The sequence below is a fragment of the Labrus bergylta genome, chromosome 22, assembly GCF_963930695.1.
Source record: "Labrus bergylta chromosome 22, fLabBer1.1, whole genome shotgun sequence".
In the NCBI taxonomy this organism is placed as follows: domain Eukaryota; kingdom Metazoa; phylum Chordata; class Actinopteri; order Labriformes; family Labridae; genus Labrus; species Labrus bergylta.
The window spans coordinates 15,924,673-15,952,582 of NC_089216.1; the positions used below are offsets into that span (position 1 = coordinate 15,924,673).

Sequence of the window (27,910 nt, forward strand, 5' to 3'; positions counted from 1 at the left end):
TAGATTGTTTTCTCCTTACTTCCCACCTGACTCCTAAACTTCATGAATCAACTGCAACTCACACCAGATCTAAAAATCTCATTTATTACCCTCCCTCAACATAAAAAAGTTCAGAAGTCACCATATGTCATTTCAATCTATCGCCTGTATGATTGATGTGTTGTGTCTTTTCTAATGTTTCGCTGTTTTGACTTATTTGTTTCTGTTTTCTTGTTAGTTTGGTTATTGGTTTTTGCTTTTGCTGTTATTTCTATGTGCAATATATTTGTAGGTTTGTTTTTTTGTCCACGTTATCACCAATAAAAAAATACCTTAGATTTAAAAAAAATCTTATTACCCATAATCCTCTGCTTGTAAAGAGTGTGTAGTGTTTAAGTGCATTTACAATGAGGTTTATAATCCAAACCAAATATAAGGGTATTTTTTTAAGGTCTTTATCATGTCTGAGCTGCTTCAGTGAAGTGTGTCAGTCTCTGCAGAAACTTCCAGCTGCAGCAGTCAGTTCAGTTTCTGTTCAGTCTGACTGAGGGAGGTTTTTGTACGACGCTTTTTCACTGTGTGAACACCGACTGACTGCTGATATAGTGACCACTCTGACAGTAGTAAACTGCTGCATCTTCAGTCTGGACTCCACTGATGGTCAGAGTGAAGGCAGAGTTTGATCCACTGCCTGAAAAATGATCTGGAATCCCTGATGCTCGAGTGATAGCAGCGTATATAAGCAGTTTAGGAGTTCCTCCATCTTTCTGTTGGTACCAGGCTAAATGGTTATTATTATAAACATTCTGACTGGTCGTACATGAGATGGAGACGGAGGCTCCCAGAGCAAAGCTCACTGCTGCAGGCTGAGTCACTGTGACCTGTCCTCTGGACTCTGTGGATACAGAGACAAAAACAGAAAGCAGCAGGTGGAGGTATGTGCTAATAAACGAAAAAATGACAATTCTGCAGTGCACCAGCTGCTGTGATCAACTTTACAGTTAGTGTAGAACAGACTGGTAGTGATCTAAAGGGATGTTTGAAATGTGCATGACAAAGAGTCTTGGATGTAAATATGCACAATGGAACAGATACTGTACTTTGATGATCTTCCTCTGTGGTAGCGGCTTGCTGTCTGTGATCTTAATGATGACACCGCTGGTAAACTGAGGGCCGTGGTTATTCGCTTTATCGCTTTTGTTACATTTCTCATCTAGAAGGAAACAGAAAAACACAAATCAATATGTTAGTATTTAACCAAACAAAACAAATAATGCAATATTGTTCTGACCTTTAGCTTCTGTTTGAAGATGTCAGATCTTTTCAGAAACTCACCAACAAGTTGATCTTATGAAGTTAGAGTCATGTTGTAACGTCCATACTGTTTCCCTTTGTCCTGGATTTAGTATAAACTAGTTCCAGGACAAATACTTCCATTGTTATAGGAAGTAGGGGTTGGACAAAATTTCTAAAAGGCATTATATTGTTGTACTGACTTGATAACTTCATCTAGAATGTTGGCTGCGTTCTGTATATCAGTGCAAACGAAGTACTCATGTAAACTGAGGCATGCACCGTCATTACAGTGAGAGCAGCCCCCTCATCAAAAACAGCACGCTGGGAAACCTACCGAGTGACGCAGATGGAGTTAACAACGCCACTTGTACCATCTTTTTTCCGTCCTGAGGTCATAATGGTGTTTAAAGCAAACAGTGGAATACTGTTTCAGTGAACAAGTGACCAGCGAAGGTGGGAAGCACGACTCCAGAGACGAGGGTCTGTACTTATCAACTTTCACTGCATGCTGAGATCTCAACTACCGTAGTGTAGCTAGTAGGAGTGCAAAGTAAACTTTACAAAGTGGAAACAGACGGTACTAAAAGAGCGACACAGCTGCACATAAACTGCACACTGTGGACATCACTGAACACAATAGAAAAATGTCACACAGGGATACAGGTTAAACCTTGTTGTTCCCTCTGGTAGACCTCTAAAATACACACCGACTCATATTATGTATAATTTAAATGAAAAATATGGCACAAAACAGCTTTCCTGTCAAATTTGCTCCAATGCGTCACTATTTCTTTTCCCTTCTTTTATTGTATGTATGCTGTTGTTTTTTGTTGATGTAAAGCACTTTTGACCTTTGTCTGCGAAAAGCGCAATATAAATAAACTTTATTATTATTATTATTATTATTATTACTTCTGTGAAGCTGACACAAACAACGCACTGAATAAATACATGTTCATGGAAGTGATTTTTTTAAGGGGGCGTACTTTACTCTTCAGTTTTTCAGACACTGTGGCGTAATCGTTAAATTGTGAAGCAATACACCGATTTCTGCAGAGTCACTGGATCGTCATACCATGACTACCGTGGGTCAGGTATCGCTTTTCATATGGTGTCAGGAGTTACACAGGAAATCCCCACTCCTATTTAGAATGTTGAAGTTTCAGCCACATTATCATCACACTGGACTACAAAAATGATTCACCTCTGACCTGACTGCCAACAGAGAGATTAATCCCAAACGATACAAGAATATGCATGAAACTGTGAATGGCTGATCATCCAGAGTCAAAGACGTTTTTTCTACAGAGAGTTTAACTTTTTAAAACACCACTAGTGTTTATTTATACAGTCAGCTGTTAGTCTTTATATTCTGAACTCACTGGGATCAGATGATTTCAAAGTCACTATTCCATCTTGAGGATCATCGACCGTCTCCACGTGTCTCTTGTGCTCCTTGTGCTCCTTTTGCACCTTGGGCTCCTTGCAATATATCTTGGTCATGCACCTCTTTAGGGACGTCATGCTGCGCTTCTACAAGATCAGATACTCGTCCTTCAGCAGCAGCCACTCCTTCCTTCACGCCAAAGAGGAAGACAATCATTGTGTTAGAAAAATGACATTTTGAAAAGGGGGTTTTCTTTTACTTAATCATTACGATGACAGCATTAAAGAATAAGGGATGTTGATCTCACTTTGATAGAACCTGGAGTGGGATGACTTCCTCCTCGATTTTCAGTTTCTCCTTGTGTTTCTTATTTCTCTTCCTCTTTGCTTTAACTGTGGAGTCATCCATGTTTTCTTTCCCTTCCTCAACTGCCTTCCTCTCTGTTTCGCTTTGAGCAGGCGCTTCTACAGAAAACAATGGGAATGACACAGTTTACACAACATGCTACTTGTGGTTTTATTGCAGCTTTGTTTTTAGAGAGGACAAGCAAAAGAAAATGAATTAGACCTGGAATGGAGCAGAAGATGATAAAATAACTTACTCGTCTTTGTGACATCCTTTTCCTTTTGCACACCTTCATTTTCACTTGCTCTCCTTATCTTTGATGGCAGCTCACTTTCACTTCCCTCTGCTGTGGTCGACCGTCGTCTTTTTTTATCGGACAGTTTCCCAGGTGTCTTCTGAGAGTTGGCGACCTCTGGATCCAAATCCCCAGCTGCTGAGCGCTTCCTCTTTTGCTCAGAGGGCTCTGCTTCCATCACCTGCTCTTTGGATTCTTCAGTTGAAGTCTGTAAGCTGGCGCCATCTTTCTTTTTCTTCTTCTTCTTCTTTTCTTCTCCTCTTCTTCACCTGGAGGGTTTCCAAAGGGTGCAAGTTGTTAAATAAATAGCACAGGTGTCATCATATGATCCAGGGAAGTACATGCCTCCAATCTGCCTGGACTGATTAACATAATTTATTGACCCGCTCCCTTTGAGCTCTTGCAGTCGCATTACAATTGCCATGATGTGCAAATATATAGAATCACTTTCATATCCCTTGTTTGACAAAGACGGACCGCTGCGTAAAGACGCAGACAGTTGCATTTTGTTGAAACTTAACATGGCTTACTGTAAAACAGGGTCAAAGGGCGGGTAAAGGGACTTACTGAAACATCTAATGGCGTGAAAATAGCATAATTTTTTTGAGGCTGTTTAATAGACATCAAGTGGAGATAAGGGAGTTACAAAGCACATCAACGCGTCTCTAAAAGAGATGGAGGCGTTTGGCGACCCCACAGTGTGCCCACTGTGTTTGATGCATTGATTTCTCATTTGAGGTTGTCATGATGGGGGTATAAAAAAACATTGATGTGGGCAATTAGCCAGAACATACTTCAACTTTAAATCGAACCCTTATCCACTCTCATAACACAAGACTGTGTTTAAACGACCGAATGATAACCTTACGTATGTACTAATCTTCAGCACAGCTATCTGAGATCAGTGCAGCTGGTAATGCACTGATGCTGAAGGATGCTCTGTACATTTATTTTGGAGACTGTTGCTCTCAATTTGAGCTTCTTTTAATCCATATTTTATGAAGAGCATGATCAACATCTATCCTCTAACCCTGTTCCATCATTTCAAAATGCAGAGATGATTTTTTTCGGTACACGATGTCACTGAAGAGAGCAGTCAATTTTCATATGCGGTCAGAAATAAAGCAGTCATTTTTCATATGCAGTCAGTAATACTTAATGTGAAAGGGCTTCAAATATCCATAAACCTCAGCAGACTCCTGACTTCTCCAGCCTCTTTGCTTTTTAATGCATCTTCACTCCAAATCACTCAGAAGGAAAGAGAAAGATGGAGAGCTCAGAATGAAGTAAACATACAGTCATTAACACGGGGCGATCCTTAACCACTTGAAATGCATTAGTTAGAGGCAGTAGCGGACTGGAGTTATTGTTGTGTTGCATTACAACTGCATTACAACACATAATGCTTTTCATTAAGAGGGCATGATCCTAACATTCAAGAGATTTGAGGGCATAAAGCTTTTATAAAAGCTATATGGGGCAAAAGGTCCAACCCTTGAGTTTCAACGTGACCATGTAATGTGAATATCATGCAGCTCAAACTGCTTCACAACAAGACTAACAAGTTTCAAAACTGACAACTGACAAAAATGAGCAAGAATTCAAAAACAAAAACAAAAAAATCAATGAATAATTTGGTCAACAAAGTAAACATGAGATAACTTAAGGTAGCTTATTCACTCTTTTGGTTTTAGTGTAAAGGGAAGTACTAAAGATCTTTGGGCTAGTAATAAGTCATCACAAGTTAATTTGAAGTATCTCTTTAATAAAGATCTGACTTCAGCAGTTCCTTAAAATGAATAAGTGATGTTATAGAATAGTGTTAAAGTACGGATTACAGTTTAAAATCACTACCTAGTTTGTAATGGGGCTTTTTACTTTTTACTCCAGTGATGATACCATGGACATACCGGCTCTTTTTAGTGATCCTGGTCTTTTGGCTCAGCTGAGCAAGAAGAGCTCCCAAACAGCATTTGGCAACAATTTGGCTTTTATTAAATCCGCCAAATGTAGTATTGTTTTTGGTCTGTGATTGACACCGGTATGTGTGCAATGCACTGTACTGAAATGATTCATTGTAAGTATTATACTATACTTTACTAAATCGTATAATTTCCAGAATTAACCCCATTTTACACGATGCTTGGTATAATACATTATGGTATTATACAGTGGTGTGCCTGTGGCTGTGCAGAGTGGAGAAAAGATCATCCCTTCATTCTGTCATGTACTAACCCTAACCCAAAAAATGGGGGGGGGGGGGGTGTTAGCTCTCAAACGGGAGCCGGCTACAATCATATACATAAAAGAATCATCTCATAGAGTTGACTCGTCCGTGAGCGACACATCTCTATTATACTCTGCTCGTGTAGACTTGACTGTGTGACGATGAGTGCTGTTTTCTTTTGGTTGGGTACAAAACTAGTTTGTATCCCTCTATACATTTCAAGATCATGTGAGGGGTTTTAAGCTGGTTAAGAAACAGACAAACTATAAAACGATGCCTTTTTATGATCTACGAAAGCAAACAAGAACATCATTGACCAGTTAGATCATTTCTTCATATCCGTTATCAACGCTTGTAATCACTGCCAGGGGGTAGGTGACAGATGAAGTGGATTACAGCATGCTGCAGAAACAGCCATTGTTTACATTTTCCACAGCTTATATTCACATTGAGTGGAACATTTGACTTTTAAGAGATGGCAGGATGACATTGTTCATCAGCAAACACTAATTACACATGATCAGCAAACTGAGATCGCAGTACACTGAAAGTTCCTCACAGGAGCTTTAAGTCAGTGAGACGCACAATGGCAGCTTGCAAAGCACTGGACATAAAGAAAATGATTCAATAAATGTATTTCTTCTCTTTATTGGAGTGCTGTTTTATTGATATATGCATTCTATTCATTTGGGATCAGTAGGCCTAAATCTCCTTTATTCTTGCAGTTGAGCCCTCCATCTACACCGTGTTTTTGTTTCCTTTCTAGTTATATACCACTGTATAGGCCATATGTATACAGGCCTGAAGTAGTAATACATGCTCTAACTCTGGTTCTGTTATAATCTGACAAAAGCCTATAAATAGCATTTTTTTAGCATTTGAAGTTTAAAAATGTATCAAAATCTATTGCCTTTGCCATCTAGTGGACAAACTTCGCAAGGCACTTGATTTTGTGGACAGAATCGTCCATAATTTGTTTTTGTTTGTTAAGGTGTCCTCGCCTTGACAACCGGCCCGTATCACTGATGTTTATTTTTAGACGCTCTCGTTCAACACACACACACCCCGGTCAATAATTCAGACTTTCTAGACCTGGAAGAGATGAAGCCCAAGGTGCAAATCACCCAGCCCACCAACCACCAACAACAAGGAGAATCAATGAGGTGAGCTTGTGTAACAGAGTTAGAATGAATCTCTTTTGAATTTCTACAAAATTAATGTGTCTGTCATATTTATGTTACTTTGTTGCCGCCTGGTGGTCTAATAGCGCAACTGTAGGGCTCCTAGCTGGCCACCGTACGTACCTCAGCAAAGGAATCTCTCCTGAGCTGAAGGTGGGTGTGTGTGTTAAATGCTGCGACCAACATATCTCTGTTTAATGGTTTAAAACTGTTCCAAAAACTTTAGGTAACATGTATTTTGTCCATGAACCCGTTTAGAATGTACTGTTAGAGTTTCGGACATTTATGTGAAGAAATGTTTATTTTATTTTACGAGTTTCAGTTTGTTTACATACCGAGCTAATGCTAGTTAGCTTACCAGTTAGCTGCTTCCTCGTGGCCGTGATGCTCACGTTAATGCTCTTGTGTGCGTGTTTTTGTGTTATACAGATGTGAGTCCTTGCAGTTGTATATCAATGCTGATTGTGTGCTTTTGTATTATACACCAGGTAGGCATGGTTAAATTAGTTTTACATAAAATGTGAACTGTAAATTCATGTTGTTTGTGTTAATTGTAAAAAATATGATGCAGCTGCCAAAATGTGTGATCAGCTTACTCCTGACAGGGTTTAGCCTATGCTGATTGTGTATGTTGTAAAGCTGTCATCAATTGCAATTTAGCAGGTTTTACATAAAATGTTACCTTTGTGTGAGATGCCAAAGATGTCTGTGTTTTGTTTACCTTAAGCCTTTTATCTTTTGTCTTCCTCTGAATGAATTTCAGCCCTTTATTGTTTACTGCCCTTTACTCTGTATGTCTTACAAAGGTTAAAGCATCACTCCAGTGTTGTTGAAGTTGTATAAAGTTACTTTTCCACCATTTACAGGAATAATCTAGGCTCTCAGAGAGAACCCTCTCAACCCAAAATGAGTACTGAATACCAAGACCAGTACCACCCCCCTCAATGCTACAAGGCCACAGTCACAACCAGCACACCAAAACACCTGTACTATGCCTTGAAGGGGACTGCTGCGGATGTGAGCACCTGTAGGTAAGATCCAAAGTGTTTATCTCACCTGACGCATTAATGACAAACTCTGAAGATGTTCCTGTCTGGTGAGGCAGAATCATGACGCCTTGTGCTCGTGCTCGTTCCATACAAACCAAATAATAGTGTCATTCAAGTACAACTCTCTTGTCATAACTTTGTGTTTCAGAACTTTATATGTGACCCAGAAGGTGAAAAAGACTCCACCCAAGCCCCAAGAACCATCACTGACCTGTGGCTCCTTTCCGTCCTGCACACCCCACTCTCTCTCTCTCTCTCTCTCTCTCTCTCTCTCTCTACCATATTTCTGACTATCCACTGTCTTATTTCTCCAATAAAAGCATTAAATCCCCCAAAACAAACCTTTTATTAAATAAAATAAAAGATTACATTGTTTTAAACAAGTGGTCTTAAAGTCACATCTTTTTTTTTCTTTTTACTCTTATCTTATCTGTCTTGTATCCATTGAGTTGTATTTATATCAAATGTGTTTTCCCCTCTAAATTAATGTAGTTTTTGCAAGAAACAACTTTAATCTGCCCAAAATTGTTTGTGCTCAGAAGCACACAAATAATGCATTTTTTTGATGAAGTTAAATACAACTTACTTTTATCTACAAACCAAATAGACTATCATTATAAGGCAGGATTGGTAACCTTTTAAATGTCGCATGTCGTTAATTTAAAATATCTGTCGGCTTTTTTAGAGCGCCGTTTTTTTCTGCTGCTCCACGTCTCCCGTTGTTAAAACACATTGTACAATAATGAAACATACATAAGTTTTAGTCTTTTATATTGTTGGATATATTAGGCTATGCATTTTAATAAAAACACTGCAAAAAAAAGAGCTAAACACCGATGCTCCTCCTCCTCTCTGCAACTGGGTTTGTTTCCCCGACATAGAGGAAATCATTGACCAACACACGCACAACAAAAACAACAACAAAAACACGTCTATCTATGGGCATGACAAACTATATAGCCTAGAAAAAGAACTGCAGAAATCCATAACAGATGCAGCAGCGAACAAACAAACAGATGAACAAATGAACGATCAGCACCTCGGACAGCGCCGCGGCACGTGATGCACATACCTGCGGCAAAATTGTTCAACCTTTACGGTGCACTTCCCACTCACAGGGCGCTTGAACCCCTTGCAGGAGACAATGGTCATATTTTTCTTGCACTGCCTTCTTCTCAGCTCTTGTGGATGCTGTGGCTCAGTGGGCACCGACGTCAGACTGGCCTTGACATGCAGGTGTTCCTCTCTCTGTTCCTTTGCCGGCTCAAGAATGAGCATGTATCTATCTGTCTATGGTCTCTATCTGTCTATTTGTATATCCTATCTATCTGTCGCTCTTTGTTAAATTCCTGTGCATATATATGAAGTCTATAAATAGAAACAATAACTAATAAAAATTAAAACGACGTGCGAAAACAATCCAGGGAAATGTATCATTTTCAACTGCCGTCAATATGAAGGCGCCGGCGGTTAGAGGTATAAATGCTCAGAAATCTTGTGTGTTTTATTTTAGTTACACATAGGCTTCAGAAAACATACAGGACACATATTTAAGAAAAGTCATTGGATGAGAGGCTTGTACGTTTTTATTTAAAAAGAGTTATTTGTATTATAAAAACCCAAACCGTCCGTCACACGGTCTTGACGGTTCTAGTGTTAACACTCCTCAGGAGTCGAGAGGGATTTTTTTTTAAAAGGCAGTTTTGCTATGTTGAACGCAGAGACTTAGAATACAGCGGCTCTGGTTGCACGGAGCCTGCAGAGCGTGCGCCTGCACTCTCTCGCGCGCTCTCTCTCCCCCCGCTCCCTCTCTCTCCCCCCGCTCCCTAAGAACAGGTGGGATATATACTTGGGCCCAGGTATCGTGTTTGTGTGGGAAACACTGGAGATTAAATATTCTCAAACAGGTTGTTGGTATAAAGTTTTTATTTCTATTGTGCTGCACTTTTTTTTGGATTTGGGTAAATGTCAGAGTTGTGTTCTGAACTAGTGTTCACTATAGAGTCCTGTAGTGTGGCTGCCAACAGTCAATAGTAAATAACCTCCTGCGTAAAATGTGTGTAGAAATAGGCCTACAGTGTATTTTAACATCTACCATAATGGTGGTACTTGGAGAGCCAAATATTTTCGGAGGTGGTACACAGTCTAAAAGGTTTGAGAACCACTGGTGTAATGCATCTCTCTGCAGGACGACCTCCCCCGGCTCAGCTCAGACTCGTAGTTCAGAGCGACACAGCAGCACTTCTCCTTCATCTCCCGCACGATCTCCATCTCTGCTGAGGTGCACATGCACACACTTTGTTCCTGCAGGAGCTTCGAGCACAACAACAGGGGAATCATTTAGCAATCAAAACAGGACCCCAGACTGATTCAAACAGCTCATTAAACAAACTTTCTTTTTACCAGACTGACCCCACCATCAAAATAAAAGATGATTATACCCTTTTAAGATGCATTGTAACGTCGACACCAGTGTAGGTGTATGTACCTGCTTTGAAGATTTAGAACATTTGCTATTTATTTTAGCAGTTAGAGGAAAGCATGTAAGGTAGAATGATTAACCGTTAGCTTCATGAGGTGCCCCTTCAGTAACTCTGTTTGTTTAGTTCCATCATGTGAAGAACCCAGAGAACCTGCTATGAGGAGAGTACCTATAAAAATAAAAAAAAGTCACAGTACACCAAAATACAAAAATGAAAATGATGGTTTATAGCAGTGAGTACACGCCCTTTTTGTAGCACTGCTTTGGTCATGTTTTGAGTTTCCTTTCTATCTGCTCCTGTAGGAGGGAACACCCTGCTGGACGGCCTGCCTGAGCGGCTCCAGACTGAAATCAAAGGACTGGTTCCCCCCCGACACGGGGGAGAGTGTTCATGTTACCAGCCCGAAGGACAGAGACTTTTCAGTGTGGAGGGGAGGAGCAGTGCTTGCCAACCTGCCCACCTTCAGCTCCGCATGGATCAGTCAGGAAGAATACGAGGAGTACGGACCGCAGATCATCATCTGAGTAATGTACCGATTAACTTTTTACTACACAAAGTGCAATATACAAACATAGCCCGAAAACAGTGCCATGGACCGGTCCTCCTTTAATATTTATCTGTCTTGTATGTATTTACGGCTTTAAACCTGCAGTCGGTGTGGATCCTGACTAGTGTACTCTTACCTATCACCTGAGCTGCTACTGACCCGCTGCACACTCTTAAGCTATTTGCTCGAGGTTCCAGGCTCTTTGCTCTAAGCCCTGTTGCTAAGAGCAGCAAACATGGCATGGATGAAAATTATATTTATGCCCTTAAAATGTTGTCCGTCAATGTTACTGTTCATTAAGCGCCTTAAACTGTGTCTAAACTTTCCCAAGTTGTGTTCTATTTTGTGTCCCATCAAATAATAAGCAAGAGTTTAAAGTATAGAAATGTTTATGTTTAAGAGACAAGAATTGAAGCTGGCCTTTAATTGATGTCTGCCAATTATTTTTTCCAAAATAAGCAATTGAGGGACAAAGATAAATCACTCAACGTGCTGACTATATAATCAAATATCAAATATATCTTTATACAAAGATGTAAACACAGTTGGTGTAACAGTTTGATCTTAATGTGTGCGACATGGTGCAAGTTGGATTTTGAATGATTAAGATCAGTGCAGCTGTGCAGTGTTCACAATCTAAAATATTGGATAGAAACACCATTAAATGATCTTAAGATGGATTATTAAGACCACTTTTCTCAAACTTTTTTTCTGGATTTTATGTTCCATTTTTTCCCCCTTAAATATCAAGAAAATGTTTGCTTGTAATGTTATGTCTTTTTTCCCCTCACACATATCATAACATTACAGCTTTAGAAGATGTTAACACATTATCTAGGAACATTTTTAATTTCTTGCAGATGAGATAAAGTGGTTCCCTCTTTTGGTTAAAGCTCATTGTACATGCAAGTTTGCTGTTTCTGCAGGAGTGTGAACCGGTGGGGAGAGACGTGTGGATTTGTGGGATATGAAGTTTACTAGTAAACATGTAGCTGAGTCATTGTAAATTAATGGTTATTTTCCAGCTGAAGAGCCCTTTGGTCAGCATGTCTTTTGTTGTGTTCATGGTGTAAGATTTGAAGTGCGGTATTTGAGTGCTAATACCTCTCATGTCTGTAGAATAAGCAGATGAAGTTGATGCTACTGCTGCAGGAACAGTTTGTGTTTGATGTGTCATTTTTTCTATTTGAGTGATGTGTCTTATAAATGATTTCCTGAGTTTTGTTTAGAATTGTTAAAAGTTGTGTGCATGTTTTTTTTTTTCTCTTTCACAGTAGTGGTCATTACTTGTGAAGGGTGTTGCCAAATCTGCTGTATTTATCTCTTTACCATGAAACCTTGAAGACCCCTTAAGCCAACCTGTATATAAATATTAAGTTTACTTTTTGGATGTGGAGTTTTTGCATTGAATTATTTTGTTTTGCATGTAATTAAGTTGCTCTTTTTCTGCATGTTTTCCTCTGTGTGCTTGCTTGTCTTAGTATTTTGCTCTTTAAAAGGCAAAGGGGGGTTGTCATGTGACCTAAAGCTCAGCTCTGACGTGGGAATCACCATTAAATGTGACTGTAGGAGCCAATTTAGTGTGTGTGTATTTATGTGTTTTGTTTCTATGGCTTTAGTTTATATGTTTATTTATGTACTCAGATTGGACACTAGGTGGTGATAATTGATCATTTGGGTTAATTGGTCAGGTGGTTGGTTGAGTGTTTATATGTCACAGGTTACAGGAAACGGGGGCATAGGTGGTGGGAACATACGGTTCTTACCATAACAGAACGTAACACAGGATAACGCAAGTAGGATATTTAACATAACAAAAGAACGACAACAGTATAATCTCGGAAATAACAACTCATCATATCATCATCACGGTTTGTCTCTGCTTCATATGTGACAATAAACTGGAACATCAGAAAGTACTTTTTGGACATTTGTTTATTTTTTATGCGTCAAGAACATTCCATACACCTATGCAAGTGACTAAAGGCAAGATAAGAAATTTGGACATTAGATAGTCACTATAGTGACTGTAGTGTTTTCAGTCAGAGCCTCGTGTAAAGGCCAGGATGAACAGCTCAGTCTGCCTCGTTTACTGGCTTCATTTGAAAGAAACCGTCTTCTTTGTCCCCTAAATGTACTGCAACAGTCTGGACTGAGTCTTGCAAACTTTTCACCCAAACCATGCTATGTATGTGATGTATATATATTATAGCACTTAATTAAAACCCAAGTTATAAGTAGGATACATAAAAACTATAAAATCGTCATGAATCAAAAAAAGTTATCACAGTCAAGTCAAAGTGAAAAATTAATTAATACAGTTTAAGATATAAAGATATATTTTCACTATAGATGCACATTTTTTATTTAATAAATGGTTCTGTTCTTTTTAACTGTTAAATATTTTTTAGTATCTAGTAGACCAACAGTGTATTTTTGTTTTAAATATTTAAAATTGACTCGACGTTTTATAACTAGATACAGGCAAAATAGTTTATTAAGATTAGCTGATCGATGAGTTTTATTTTCTTTTAACACGCTTGCATGCGGCTGTGAAATGAATTAAATCTGTTGTCGGTGTCGCATTTCTTTTCTGCCATCATGAGGGACGTAAGCCAAGGTCATGGCCAACGTCGACAGATTAACGGTAGTCATACGTTTGACACGAATGTGATTGACAGACACACTGGACCAATAGTGGAGAAGACAGGGATTTCATTGGTCTAAATCTGTTCGTGTACATCAAGCGTAAAGAAATGAGCCAACCAACGTTCGAGCTGAGGGGTAGAGGGCGGGGCTCAGCTGTAGTATAAAACAGATGGTTGTGCCATTGGTGCGCGCTAACAGACACAAAACAAACAAAAAAAAAATGAGGGAAATTGTGCTTCTCCAGGTCGGTCAATGCGGAAACTAGATTGGTACCAAGTTTAGGACAGCTTTTTATGTGTTTTGTGCGGTTGAAATCAACGTATTTTAGAAAAGATACGCCGCGTCCTCTGTGCTTTTGTGAACGTGTAATTCAAACCTTAAATCTCAAAAGCTGCCCTTATGGGTTGTGATGCGTCGAATTGTAACGAATATAAATCGATTTTACCTAATTTACAAATCCGATAAATTGTGTTAATTTATACGCCGGTTGTTTGAAGAACTCAACCGTTAGATATCAGTTAACCACCGCGGATGGGATTGACCGTTGAGTGGTTAAAATCATTATTTAAATCTTATTCGGTGGACGTAATCGTTCCCGCAATGCAAAATATAGGAAGTTTAAAAAAAATTAAAACAAAAAAAAATGTCCGCAGTTGATACATTGACATCCAGAAGTGACGTTCAACTGCTCATTTTGCATTTAAATACTGTTAAGCTTGATTTTATTTCCTTTCCTCTTTTGGAAAAGCCAGGGTGGTGCTGGCAACAACTGGGCCAAAGGTCACTACACGGAGGGTGCAGAGCTGGTGGACTCTGTCCAGGATGTAGTGAGGAAGGAGGCAGAGAACTGTGACTGCCTGCAGGGCTTCCAGCTCACACACTCTCTTGGTGGTGGTACTGGCTCTGGGATGGGCACACTGCTCATCAGCAAAATCCGTGAAGAGAACCCCAACCGTATTATGAAAACCTACAGCGTGGTGCCCTCACCCAAAGTATCAGACACAGTCGTTGAGCCCTACAACGCCACACTGTCATTCCAACAGCTTGTAGAAAACACAGACGAAACCTTCTGTATTGACAACGAGGCTCTGTGTAACATCAGTTTCCGCACCCTTAAATTGCCAACCCCAAAAACAGCAGCCACTTTGTTGAGTTCATGTTGCTGAGCTCGGACAGCAACATGAACGACCTGGTGTCCGAGTACCAGCAGTACCAGGACGCCACCGTCGAGGAGGATGGAGAGTTTGAGGAGGAGGAGGAGGAGGAGGAGGAGCTTGCCTAAACCTTTGCTGCCATTAAATGCAATGTTCAGTGTTCTTGTTTTTAATTAAAGTTTTTAATTCATTTTTGAAGTCTTAATGTGTTTAATAGTATTCACAGGCTACTTTCAAATTAATGAGATATAACTATGAAGTCAAAGCATTTATTAGAGTAGATGCACTACACTGTAGATAAGGTGTAGTTGCATGTCTGGTGTTTTGCCATAAATACAGAAGTAAACAAACATTTAAAATCTGTTATCATGTGACTTAAATGAAAAGTAGTAAGATCATGATGGAGATTCTGGATATAAATGGATCATTCAATGTTTTGTTCTTATTTTTATTCATTGTAGATAAAGGTGCTGCTAAAATTTAGACAAAGAGCACATATATATATATATATACATAATTAAATAAAATTAATTAAAATGATTAAATTACAAGCTGAAAGGAAAGTGTTCATCAGATAGCACATGCAGTGTTTGGCGTTTGAATTCTACTGATAGTTTGAAGGTAACATACTGATTACTAATAACAATTTGGCAACATGTCTAAGCTGGATGCTTTAGGGACTCGACATAATTTATAATAATTTACAGTACTTTGAACTCAAACTCTTGTGAGCTGTCTAACTTGCAGAAATACATTTATTAGTGATTAAGTCTGTCACAAGTTAAACCGCGTACACACATTTTTCCTTGGAAATTTGTATGTGAAGGGAAAAATATTCATTTACAACTGAAAGCACAGAAACAGAAACAAAATTAACTTGTAAAGAAAACTATCAGCAGCCTGTTGAAAACAGCCAGAGTTGATGATTTCATCTGAAGTCCCGCCTCTGTCTAGACTAACAGCCAATTAGGCTGGATTCTGGGTTGGCAGATCAGATGTCAAAGGGGGGCCCAGGCCGCCCCTCTGGACACACCCCTGCATGTGAACAAGGTACTTTTTGGTGCTCCCTTGCAAAATGTTCACCGCAGTGATAGAAGATCACGTTAGGCCAGAGGGCAGAGAGAGACACATGAACCAAGTCATTTTCATATCAATCCAAAACACCATTTATTAAAACATCAAACCAGGTAATGTACAGCAAATATTTCCTGATGTTGTCTTAACCCGTTACAGTCATCAAAGATGCTGCAGCTGCATCTCCTTAGATTCACTGCTCTGTGCTTCATCCTGTGATTGAACTGTAAACAGATGATAAAGAAAGTAAGGTGACATTAACAAACAGCCCAAATAAAACTAAAACATCTTTCTTCCCAGATCTCAAACTAGTAACTTTGACTATATTATAACAATGAACAGTTATTTTGCAGTAAAAGATTTTTATACAAGTATCCGTTTCATAAACTAGACATGTTCAAGTTTTGAAAAAATATGGTTATGCTTTGTTTTACCTCGGGTAGGGGTATCTGAACTTTTAGGGGCCCAAGTTCCTCTACTATACGGTGATGAGCCTATTGGAATGACAGAGAAGGAAAATTATTATACCGTATTGGTCCGAATATAAGACGACCCCCGTTTTTCAACACTCACATTTAGAAATAAAGATTTGCAGACCAGATCTTGTTTTTATAAAGAGCTTTTTTTGAAGAACTTCATTTTATTTGAAAATAACAATATTAAAAACACATTGAATTAAACACCTGTTGTATTAATAATTATAATAATAATTAACATACCGTATTTATCGGTATAGGCCTACGGCACTTTTCAAAACAAAGTGTTTCACAAGGGCGAACTATGTACAGTATGATTCAAAGTTAAAATCAATTAAACAATCAAGCAATATTATCAACATGTTTTTAACATTTTGAAATAACAGAGGAAACACAGGCAACATTTTTAACTAAACTACCGCTAAACTAAAACTCGCCAAACCTCTCCTCCGATGTCTCCTCTCTATTTCTCACACACGCACACACACACACACACACACACACACACACACACACACACACTGCCCCGCTGTGTTCGCTCTCGCTCTCATCACTCCCCAATATTAAAAACACATTGAATTAAACACCTGTTGTTGTAATAATGATAACAATAATAAACATAGGCCTATTTATCGTTATATGCTACAGCACTTTTAAAAACAAAGTTTTTCACAAGGTCAAAACATGTACAGTATGATTCAAAATTAAAATCAAGCAATATTATCAACATTTTTAAATAACAGAGAAAATACAGGACACATCTTTAACTAAACTAAACTAAAGCTCGCCAAACTTCTCCTCCGATGTCTCCTATTCCTCACACACGTCCTCCGCCCCGCTGTGTTCGCTCTCACGGGCCCTTTCCGAATTGTCACAGTTCAGTAGGCAGTACGTACTATTCAGTATGGAGTTTCAGTATACTGAACTTTCGTGGTCATTCAGTATGCATTTTTTGGGTCCACCTCAGTATACTTAACTATATACTCTATATGTTACTTTTTACATGTATAAATCGTTTTTTACCGCTAATTAAATGGGCAAAAAGCAAGGGGCAACCTCCGGTCTCGAAAAATGAAGCCAATGCGGAAGTACAAAAAACTGCAGTTCCTCGAGGTTCCGCTTGAGGCTGGCTGCAGAAGCACCGGAAGTGCAATAAGCCCCCAGCCAAAAGGGGGGGGGGGATTTTTAACATATTTAAGTGAACAGTAAATCAATTGTTTTTTGTATTTTCATTTAGGCAAAGAAGAGATAAAAGCAGCTGGTCTGACATCTTCCACAGAGGTGAAGTGTAAGTTAAAATCGTCTGTTAAAAGTTATCTTTTGTCAAAACAAGCTATTGTTAACAATACAGTCTTCTAAAATAAAAATCACACTGAGTCATACACCAGCCAAATGTTAAATAGAAGGTGATGTTTTCTTTTCCATTTTACAATCAAAAGAATCTAAAAATTACTCATTTCAACCTTCATCTGCACACCTGTTACAGTGGTCAGGCTGGGGTCACATAGTTTGAAGGAACCTCCTCCTTTTTTCACCTGTGCCAGATGCCCTGCTCATCCACTGTGGTAGAAATGACCTTATACCAGCAGCTCTCCCAGATGAAGAGTCCTCTCTGCCATCACCCAGAGGAGCTGATCGACGTCTGAAGAAGGTGGACAGAGTCTTTGTGACAGTGAACAGTGAGAAGGCTACCATAGTCATCCTCAGATAAAACACAGATCCAGGTCAATATTCAATTTATTTTTCTTTACATGATGTTGCCCTGTGTTTGAAAGGCCAGATGCTGGAGGGTTGTGTTGGATTTGCTTTTCCATCATATTTTAACAGTCAAACAATCATCCAGGATCTCTAAACTTTATTTCATTTTTGTTGGGATTTCTTTGTTAAATTATTTTTTATACTTTCTCCTATGTCCCAGCAATTGGGCCTGATGGTCTCCCTTACTTATTTTCCACATGGTTAATGAAGCCAGGAGTTGTTTATTGAAGATTTCTTTTCATAAAATGTTTAAATAAACTTTTTAAAAATCTAATATGACTGTCTCTGATTAACTGGAGTACAACATGTTGGTCACAGTAAAATAATTTAGCAGTTAAGTTTATAGCTCACATTTGAAAAGGCCTTGAACTGACATTAATTTCTTCTTGACAGCTAAGACAACAGCAAAGCTAACAGACAAGCTCAGCTTGTCACAGCTGGGCTCGTCTGAGATAAATGGCCTTCAAACTTATTTAATATTAAACATTTAAAGCCAATAAGCATAGCAAGATACGCATGAGATTTCATTTCAATTTATTCAATCACAGACTTGTCAAACAGTCTGGCATTTTGTGCTGCTGTTTTCAAGAGTTAATAACTGAAGAGAAGAAGACCATCGAGAGAGGACAGGAAACGCTCAGGGGACGAGTCCTCCATGTTGTCAGTGGTTGTTGATGGATCTGAATCTGAGGGCATCTTCTGTAATAAAGAAAAACAATCATGGAGTTAAATGTAAAGTATAATGAATTTTACTGTGATGTTTCTGCCTCAGACCTGAAATCAGATCTGTCCTCAGGTTCTGCTAAACTTCAGGTTCTAAAGTTTGTTTTTAAGACAGGAGAACTATTTATGAGGAAAAACAAAATATATAATAAGACAAGATTCAATAATATTACCAGCTTTATGAATTCATGTTTTAAGACAAAAGTGTTCCTGCCACTTTCTATTGAAGATTATTGTAAACTGTCATCACATGGGCCAGCCTGATAAATTAAACTAATGTTAAATATTCTCAGATAATCAGACAGCCAATTTGTGTGCTGAACCTCACCGGAGCTGGAATCAGAGTCTGGACTGCTGTTTCCTTTGGGCATTGATTTCCTTGAAGACAGAAAGAAGAACAATTTAAACATGAACTAGACTTCTTGCAGAACCATAAATGCTGTTAAAATCTTCTGCTAGTCTTCCTTACATTTTAAGAAGGATTATAAATTGTTACTAAAATGACTTTGATGCTGAAAGCGGTTACAATAAAACGGTCCAATCATATGAGAGATAATTTTACCTTTGAGTCCAATGTGAAGGCGTTCTCTTCAGAATCAGCACTGCAAAGACAAGATGATGGCGCCCACCTTCACAACCTGCTGCTTCAGTCTGGCTGCATCATGGTCACCTACAGGAACAGCACAGAAATGCAATCAAAGTACTTCACTTTATTTATCAGAGGATGTACTGTATGCAAAGTAAAATAATTTAGCTGTAATTCCTCAAAAAGATTTGAGACTGCTTTGTTATTTGAGAGCACAGATTGTTTCTTTTCCCTTCTCTCTGTTTGCCTGTACATGACCTTTTAGTGCTGTAAAAGATGCTACAGTAAATCCTGGATCAGCTGTGTGGGTGGTGTGACTGTGTGGTAAAGCTTTGTTAAAGTTGTCACGCACATGCTCATATTGCCTTTGGAGAGTAAAAGTGCAGTGTGGTGGCAAACTGCTTATAAAATATCAAATAGTATTTTATTGGTGAGGTGCCCCAATCCAAGCGTCCTACAGAGTAGCAGCAGCTTTAGAGGGAGGAGACGAGCGCATTATGGAGAGGAGCGCACCGGAGGGGGCGAGCTGGGGGAGAGACGCACAACCTGAGAAAAAAGAAATCCCAGTTTAAAATATAATGTTGACGAAAAGAGGGAAATAGGAAGACATAAATGTCCATGTTGAAATTCTTTTGAATGCAGAGGCTGTGGATGTTCAGTTTTCTTTGACTATAAAAAGGCAACAATAGCCTGTAGTTTAATCCTGGTGTTTCTCTTCGTTAACGATTATCGAAGCGAAATTAAAAAATAAATGCATGACATTTAAAACATATTAACATGTGTGGGGGAAAACGCGATCTTTATGTCTTCTTTTATTGTCTCCTCCTAACTACCATAACAGCAGCATGTTGTGTGTAACACTGGTCTCCTGGGTTAACACCTTCCTTTCAAAGGTGTTAAATACAGATACAGTCACAATCACTGCAATGTTTGTCAGGTTTTGTCAATTTTTAGAACAATTTCTCAATCAGCGTCATTAAATTTACAATATGATCAACTTGTGACTGTTGAATTGGTCGTGTGTGGAAGACAATGCAGAACATTTAGCACATTTAAGCAGCATGATGCTCAGTTAATATTACATTACACCGCCGCAGTAACAATTATATTAAATTAGATCTTACCTTTAGTTTTATCTGGATACATAGAGAACTACTCTACCCTCGTATATAGTACTATGAATTTCAGCCTGCACGGTTAAAGTAAAACCTGTTCCTCTCGGTATAGTCCACTTATCACTCAGACTGTAAACATGTACACATTAGTAATGATGCAGGCCAGATTTAAATTATGTGACTTTGTTTTTGTCCTAGATACTTTTGAGACTTTACCAGACGTTTTTATTTTTACTGTAAAATAACTGTACAGTCAATGAACCACATCTATGAGCAGATTTTATATTACGATTCTTGGTTTTAAATACAATTTCAATCACAATAGACATATGACAATATCAAGAAACATAGCATGTTAGTTATTAGGTTTGCTCATGTTAAAAAATAAAATAAAAAGATAAGTCATGCTGGATAAGTAACCTAGCTTTACAACATTTCTAACCTTAGACTGCTTATGTGTTAGCTAGCTAGATAACGACTTTAACCAAACAATGACACATAAATCACACTTTTTTACTTACCGAAAAAACTGCAAAAATCCCTTAGCTCCCTCAGGTCGGTTAGAACAGTTTCCTGTAGAACAACTCATTCTTCCAGCTCAAAAAAGACGAAAAAACTCAACGGAAAAATTCAATGGCGTCTCGGCTTTCTTTCACTACATAACTTTTGCTATTCACAAAGAGAGCTACGCAAGATCGGCGGCTGTCAATCATCGTGAAATATGACGTAAAATCCCGTTTTTCAACCTCAAATAACTTTTTTAATTTAAAACAAACTTAACAGAAAAATGAGCACTTGAACACGATTTAGGGTGATAATAACTAATGATCACAGCAGAGTTTAGGTTTGGAAAAAAATTATGTGACGAGTATTTTAGCTTTACAGTTTGACCCACATCCAGTCTGTTATCATTGAGGAGGCGGGGTGACCTATACTGCAGCCAGTCAGTAGGGGGAGCTCTAAAAATAAAAGCTTCACTAGACCGGGGACCTTGTCCCATCCATTATTTTTACAGTCTATGGGCTCGATGAGGGTCAATAAACCACATAGGTCTGATTCCAACCCTCACCTCGGGTCATGAGCTCGAGACTTAAAGAATAAGATACAAGCGGCTGAAATGAGTTTCTTCTGGAGGGGCGCTGGGCTCGACTTAGAGAGAGGGGGAGGAGCTTAGACATTCAGGGGGAGGAGCTCCGAGTAGAGACGCTACTCCTTCACATCTAAAGGAGTCAGCTGAGGTGGTTCAGGGATCTGATTAGGATCCTCCTCGACCCCCCTTTGGAGGTTTTCCTGGAATGCCAAACTGGGAGGAGACCCCGGGGCAGACCCTGAGTTCTCTGGAGGGAGGCTGTCACTCTGATGAACGCTAAACAGTCACAGAGTGTCAGACCTGTCACTGTGAAATACCAGTAACCCTGCTATCAAGCACCCACAGTGAGTGTACATAAGACTATTCTAAATATTTTTATTTTCAATAACTTAATCTTGTGTATACTGTAATATTATCCTCTCACCGATCTATGCACACTACATATGTAAACACTGTTAAAACTCTACCTCATATATTAACCATCTGTTACAGAACTTCATATTTATTATCATGTTCTACTCACCACTGCACTATTCTCTTATTTAGCCTTGTATATTTGAGTGTTTTGCTTATATTCTTTTTAATGTTTAACATTGTACATTGAGAGCACAGTTACTGAAGACACATTCCTTGTGTGTGTAAGCATACATGGCCAATAAAACTGATTCTGATGTGTATCATGTTGTTCCTAGGTGAAAAAAGAAATTCCTTTTTAAATTCTCATTATGACTATAAGAATAAATGATCATTATTAAGCTCACCTTCAGGTTAAAATGATTCTTCTTATAAATCCTCCTGCAGCGCCTCTACTGTCTCTCATGTCGCTGAGGCCTTCTGCCTGTACGAGACAAGCCGTTGCAGTTTGTGTCTGTGGGTCAAAATAATGTGCTGTGACCCCGAGGTAACTGTGATTACTGAGAGAAGTCCAGTAGTCTCCGATGAGCGCAACCGTGTGTTTGTTTGTCCCAACGCTCCTCCTCCACTTTAGCTTTCTCGTCTTCATACAAGTTGCCTATCTTGGTTACAGTAGTGGCTCTCGAAGGCAATTCATATGTGCAGTCGTTGGATGCGATGCGAATTATTTCAAGCAGACCCTCGACCTCCACAATGTTAATCGGCCTACAAGCTGTAGCCACCCATTTAGCTATCGCTATTGAAAGTTAGTTGTTTGTAGAGTTGTCCAAGCGTCTCCGTTGCATACTATCCAGCGTGGCCTGCCTTTGGCGAGGGGGGAGGGCTCTCTGCATCAGCGGTATGCTTGGCCAGCAAGTAAATGGTAAATGGTAAATGGACTTGAGCTTATATAGCGCTTTTCTAGTCTTCCGACTACTCAAAGCGCTTTTACACCGCAGGTCGCACCCACCCATTCACACACTGATGGTAGTGATCGCTGTAAGATAAGATAATCCTTTATTTATCCCACAATGGGGAAATTTACAATGTAGATACATATGTAGTATCATCCATCAGAAGTAACTCACACCACCACTGAAGCAGTGGTATTTGAGACTTGACGTGCTCTGGTGGTAACTTAATTCACATCGACAGTAAATGCAGATAACTTTGGGCTCCCACTGTGGGCAGCTCCATCACTCTGACATCTCTCCCTTAGTGCATGTCCATATGATCCTGTTTGTGTGTGCATGTGTGTATATACATCAGCCTATGTGTGTGTTGAATGAGTTCAGAGTGTAAAAACTGAAATTTCCCCTCACGGGGATCAATAAAGTAAATCTTCAATCTTCATCTTCTTCACGCCCGTGCGCAGGCAGGTTACTCTCGCTCACGCTTGGTCAATGGATCAGGTCCAGTCAGGTTAGGAGTCGTGGTCTTTATACAGTCTATGGTCTACGCAGACAGTGACAAGACAAAGCAAGAGCAACAGGTTGGTGTTTGCATTAGTGTCCCATTTACTGTATAGAGGTGACACCACTTTTCAGAAGTACACACATACAGTCACAACAATCTACTTTCAAAAGCACAGTGTGGGACCTATAAGAGCAGCTTAATCAGTTATGTGGAAAATAAAGATGTGATTTCTTGTGATTTTTGAATTTCATGGCTGTAAGAGCCAATTTTAACTTATGTCCCTAATATTTTCATTAATATGTATTATTTATAGTTTGTCATTAGTCAGTTAACACAAATTTATTCTTGTTACTTTTGGACATCAACTCGGTATTGGACCGGAGATTTAAGTTTGGACCACCTGTTGTTTTTGCCTTTTTTGGTTAATAAATCCTTGTGCAAGTTTTCCTTCCTCATCGTAATTACATTGGGTTTTTACAAAATAATGGATCTTCAGTGAGTGAAAGATTAGTCAGCCATAACAACGGCTTTCATGTAGTTTTACATTTTGGATACTAAGGCTATAACAAGGTGTCATTCTCTAATAGATTTGATTTGAGATGTACATGATTCCTAAAAAAACATCCCAAAACACCTGTAATGTTTTGAATATGCGGAAAGTTATGAACAATACAGTTAAATAATTAATAGTAATTCAAAAATAAGTATAATTTCCTATCCATAGTAAAGAAATTTCCGCCATGAATTAATTCAGAAAAGGCACAAATTGTTGCATAAAAATTCACCAGAATGCAGGAAATGAAGTGTTTGACGCTCAAAATTTGTCACCCCAATGTTGAATCCAAACCTGCGCCCTTGCTTACCTACGTGAGTTTTTATGTCAAATAAAATGTTAAATTCCAATATTTATCAAAATAATAAATAAAAGTAGATGCCATTTATACGTGGGGTCCTTGTGGGATGTGAATTATTTATTAATCTTTTTATTTTTTTCAAAATCATCTATTTTATCAAGCGATGCCTTTGCAGTCATCTTTACTGATCGTGTTGTCAGAGTCTCCTCTCTGCACGAGAGTGTCAGCGGGCACTCCCTCTATGTCAGAGTTACAAGCTGCACGTGAATCAATCTCTGACTTGATTGACTTTTTTTTTTTCAATCAATGTATTTATTGAGTTTTATACATATCTTATTAACAAAACAACAAGAAATAGATGTATGCCACTTAACAAAAGCACCCACGGACATTTAACATTTAAACAAACTTCTTCTCAGATCAAAAGCCATCTTTTATACAAATATATAAAAAGAAGACATGAAAGGGTAATAAATCCTCCTAAATAAAGACATGTCATTATCTCCACAAGGTTCAGTCCAGTATATCTATGTATTGAGGTTTCTATCAGAGAAAACTCATTCCTCCTCTTCATCATCTGACAGATCAAAACTTTTCACAAAGGCAGTAAAGGGTCCCCATATCTTTTCAAACATGTCACCTTTTCCTTTTTAATATATATGTCACTCTTTCCAAAGGAAGTGTTATAAGTATTTGTTTAACCCAGTGTGTTGTACTTGGTTTTCCCAAACATTTAAATTGATTTTTTGGCATGTAAAAGACACATATCTATCATTATCTGATCATTTTTGGTAAACTTGTGATTGTTTGGGTAAAGTCCTAGGATAAAAAGCTTGGGATCCATTGGAACATCTTTTAAAACAATTTCTTCTATCACCTTTTTAACCTCTTCCCAGAGTTTCTTAATGCTAATACACTGCCAAACACAATGAAACAGTGTTCCCTTCTCCTCAGTGCATTTTGTTAATCTGGAATATTCTTATCATATAGAATATATATAGGTTTAATTTATCTGCTGTGATGTATGTTCTCATTGTCCATTTGTACTGCAGTAGTCTTAACCGAGTATTAATTGATTGAGAGTGGACCTTAGTACAGACTGACTCCCAGTCCTCAGATGTTATATCCATATCTAGGTCCTTCCAGGGCCGGCCCGTGGCAGAGGCAGTATAGGCAAATGCTAGGGGCGCCAGCATCCATAGGGGGCACCAAAGGAGTGTGGCAGAAAAGTTGAAGATGAGAAGAAATAGAATGAAAAATGCGTTTAAATATCATTAAATATTATTAATCTATGTAAATTTCATGCTTTTATTTAGTTATGATCCAAAAGAAGCCATGAAAACACAACTATCACATATTTAAAAAGGCTATATTTTCTTGCCTCCTGCTTGACGCGGCTCATCACACCACAGCTGCTCGTTACCTGCTCGTTGTGGAGGAGGAGGGCAGGCGACTTATTAGAAGTGAGGGACACTGACCGTACCGATTAATATCACGTTTATAAATGACCGTAATGTAAACAACAACAAAGCCCTCGGGAGCCCAGGGACGAAAAAGAAGTAGAGGAGAAAAAATATGAAAAAGACACAGAGGTAACGTGCTGCACAGATCAATTATCTGTTGTAGTTATGCTAGCTTGTTATGGATGGATGATAGTAACGTCAGTGTTTCCTATCTCGAGTTAACATCAGTTATTTCCACTGCACTTTTATTAGGTTAAGATTATTCATGTTAAGAAAATAACCAGTGTAAGAAATACACTTCTTCTTTTCTTCTTATGTTGCTTGGGACCCAAAACCTACTTTTATATTTATTGACATCTTTGTATACTTAGTTAGCTTTCACCCTAGTCGATTCAAATATTTATTTTCCACCTCCTGTTGTCATTAATAGTTTTAATCTCTTGCCTTTAGAGTATTGATGTCTAAGAGCATGAATGCATTTTGTGATAGAAGTCCTCACTGAATAGATAGTTGTGCATGCTGTTGTAAGGAAAACGTTTGGGCTCACCTGAAAAACTATGCTGAGTTGTCTGTACTGCCCTGAAGACAAAATAATATTTTGTGTTCACACTTTATTATAAAATACAGATTGTTTAACAAATGCTCATCTCTCTCCAGATGCAATCAAACATTTAAATCCATCCCCTGCCATCCCAGGCCTGTGTGAACACTTCTGCTTCCTGCACTGTTTGATATTGTTTGTTCTATTACACTAGTTATTTGTATTTATTTATAAGAAATATTAGAGTTATAACCATTTTATTCATGTTTATTTATAAGTATTTTTTATTTTAAAATAAATAAATTATGTTAAATATGAAACTGTATGCCAGTTTTCTTTAAGTGGATGAATATAATATATTAGTGCTCAAACTGTCTGCAATTTAAGGGGCCCGACTCTGGGTCCTTCCTCCAGGCTTTCCACTTGTAATCAGAATTCTCTGTTGAGCTGGACATCCGCAGGTTATAAAGTTCTGATATTGCACCTTTGCTTAAACTGTCTTTCGACACTATTTTCTCCAAGTTTGATTTCAAGGGTTTGGTAAGCACATTATATTGTTTTGTTCTAATAAAGCTTCTAAATTGAAGATACTTAAAGGCTTTGTATGTGATTTTTCACACTTACATGTAGAAATCAAGTATATCCTCTGAAAATAACTCTGTGAGTCATGACTGTCTACAATGACTGTAACACCCGAGTCCCACTGTCTGTGATGCTTTCAGAGATTTCTGAGTCATCTCTTCAGTTTCAAGGTCCTTATCGTGAGAAGTTTATGGTCAAGTGTCTTCAACATGTTGACAAGCTAAAAGGATTAAATCCTCCACCAGAGGATTAATGGACCACCCTCAGCACCCCCTGAGACCCAGATGTAATTAAATCACTCTGTTATAGTAAACATCTGCTGTGTGTGTGTGTGTGTGACCTACTGGTAAAGGTGTGCCTCTCTCTGAGGGGGGAAACATGTCAGCAGAAAGGGTTGCTGACTTTCTGCTGGATGAGATACATGGCGAAGGCAAACTGCTCTCTGGTCAGCTTGCCTATCTGCCTCGTGTCTGACAGCGCCCTGCAGAGAAACATTCAGTTAATCACACCGAGCAGACTGACCGAGACCATGAGCACATATTATACAGAATCCACTTCTCCATGTTCCTCTAACTCTAAGATGTGTCTCTAGTCTGTCTACAAACCCCCCAATGATGAGAAAAGTCCATCCTCTCAGTCTTTCGCCTGCTCCACTTTTCAGAAAATGTGTGCTCAAACAGGTCGTTTGGAGATTTTCCCTTCATGTACAAAGGGCAGTAACCCCTCCCCAGGTGGGTGACACTCCCACATCTAGGTGTTTGTTCTGCCCTCTGAGTCTGCCTTAGCAATAGGGCATGGAGCGAGAAAGCCAGAGACACCCGAGCCCTTCCAGAGAGGGGGCGTGGTCAGACACAGCTCATTTATCAGACCCCAGTATGTTAGGTCAGGACACACCTGCTCCACCACCATCATATTCAACACAGGCGTACCACAGGGCTGTGTGCTGAGCCCATTCCTCTACTCCCTCTTCACCCACGACTGCAGACTGCGGTGATTGGCCTCATCAGCAACAACGATGACACAGCCTACAGGGAGGAGGTACAGCATCTGGCCGCCTGGTGTGCTGACAACAACCTGCTCCTCAACACCAGCAAGACGAAGGAGCTCATCGTGGACTTCAAAGAGAAAGAGGAAGCACGCACAACCCCATTCACATCAACGGGATGGCTATTGAACGTGTCTCCAGCTTCAAGTTCCTGGGGACTCACATCACAGAGGACCTCTCCTGGTCCACTAACACCTCCAGT

General features: G+C 39.0%; 3 long non-coding RNA genes across 4 annotated transcripts; 1 reads left to right on the plus strand and 2 right to left on the minus strand.

The window, feature by feature from the left end:
- Nucleotides 1–6,714: 6,714 nt before the first annotated feature.
- Nucleotides 6,715–18,174, plus strand: LOC136177449 (uncharacterized). 2 transcript variants are annotated; one of them, XR_010665063.1, is made up of 6 exons: nucleotides 6,715–7,198; nucleotides 7,577–7,741; nucleotides 7,908–8,995; nucleotides 10,545–10,766; nucleotides 17,380–17,430; nucleotides 17,687–18,174. It is a non-coding gene; the product is annotated as an uncharacterized lncRNA (long non-coding RNA). The 2 variants fall into 2 exon arrangements; XR_010665062.1 differs by having other exon boundaries at nucleotides 6,716–7,198; nucleotides 17,629–18,174.
- On the minus strand, nucleotides 15,078–27,348 carry LOC136177451 (uncharacterized). The gene is made up of 3 exons (XR_010665065.1): nucleotides 27,008–27,348; nucleotides 16,101–16,160; nucleotides 15,078–15,890 (listed from the first exon to the last, which is right to left on the minus strand). It is a non-coding gene; the product is annotated as an uncharacterized lncRNA (long non-coding RNA).
- LOC136177450 (uncharacterized) lies at nucleotides 18,307–19,539 on the minus strand. Its single transcript, XR_010665064.1, has 3 exons — nucleotides 19,186–19,539; nucleotides 18,952–19,001; nucleotides 18,307–18,599 (listed from the first exon to the last, which is right to left on the minus strand). It is a non-coding gene; the product is annotated as an uncharacterized lncRNA (long non-coding RNA).
- Nucleotides 27,349–27,910: the final 562 nt, after the last annotated feature.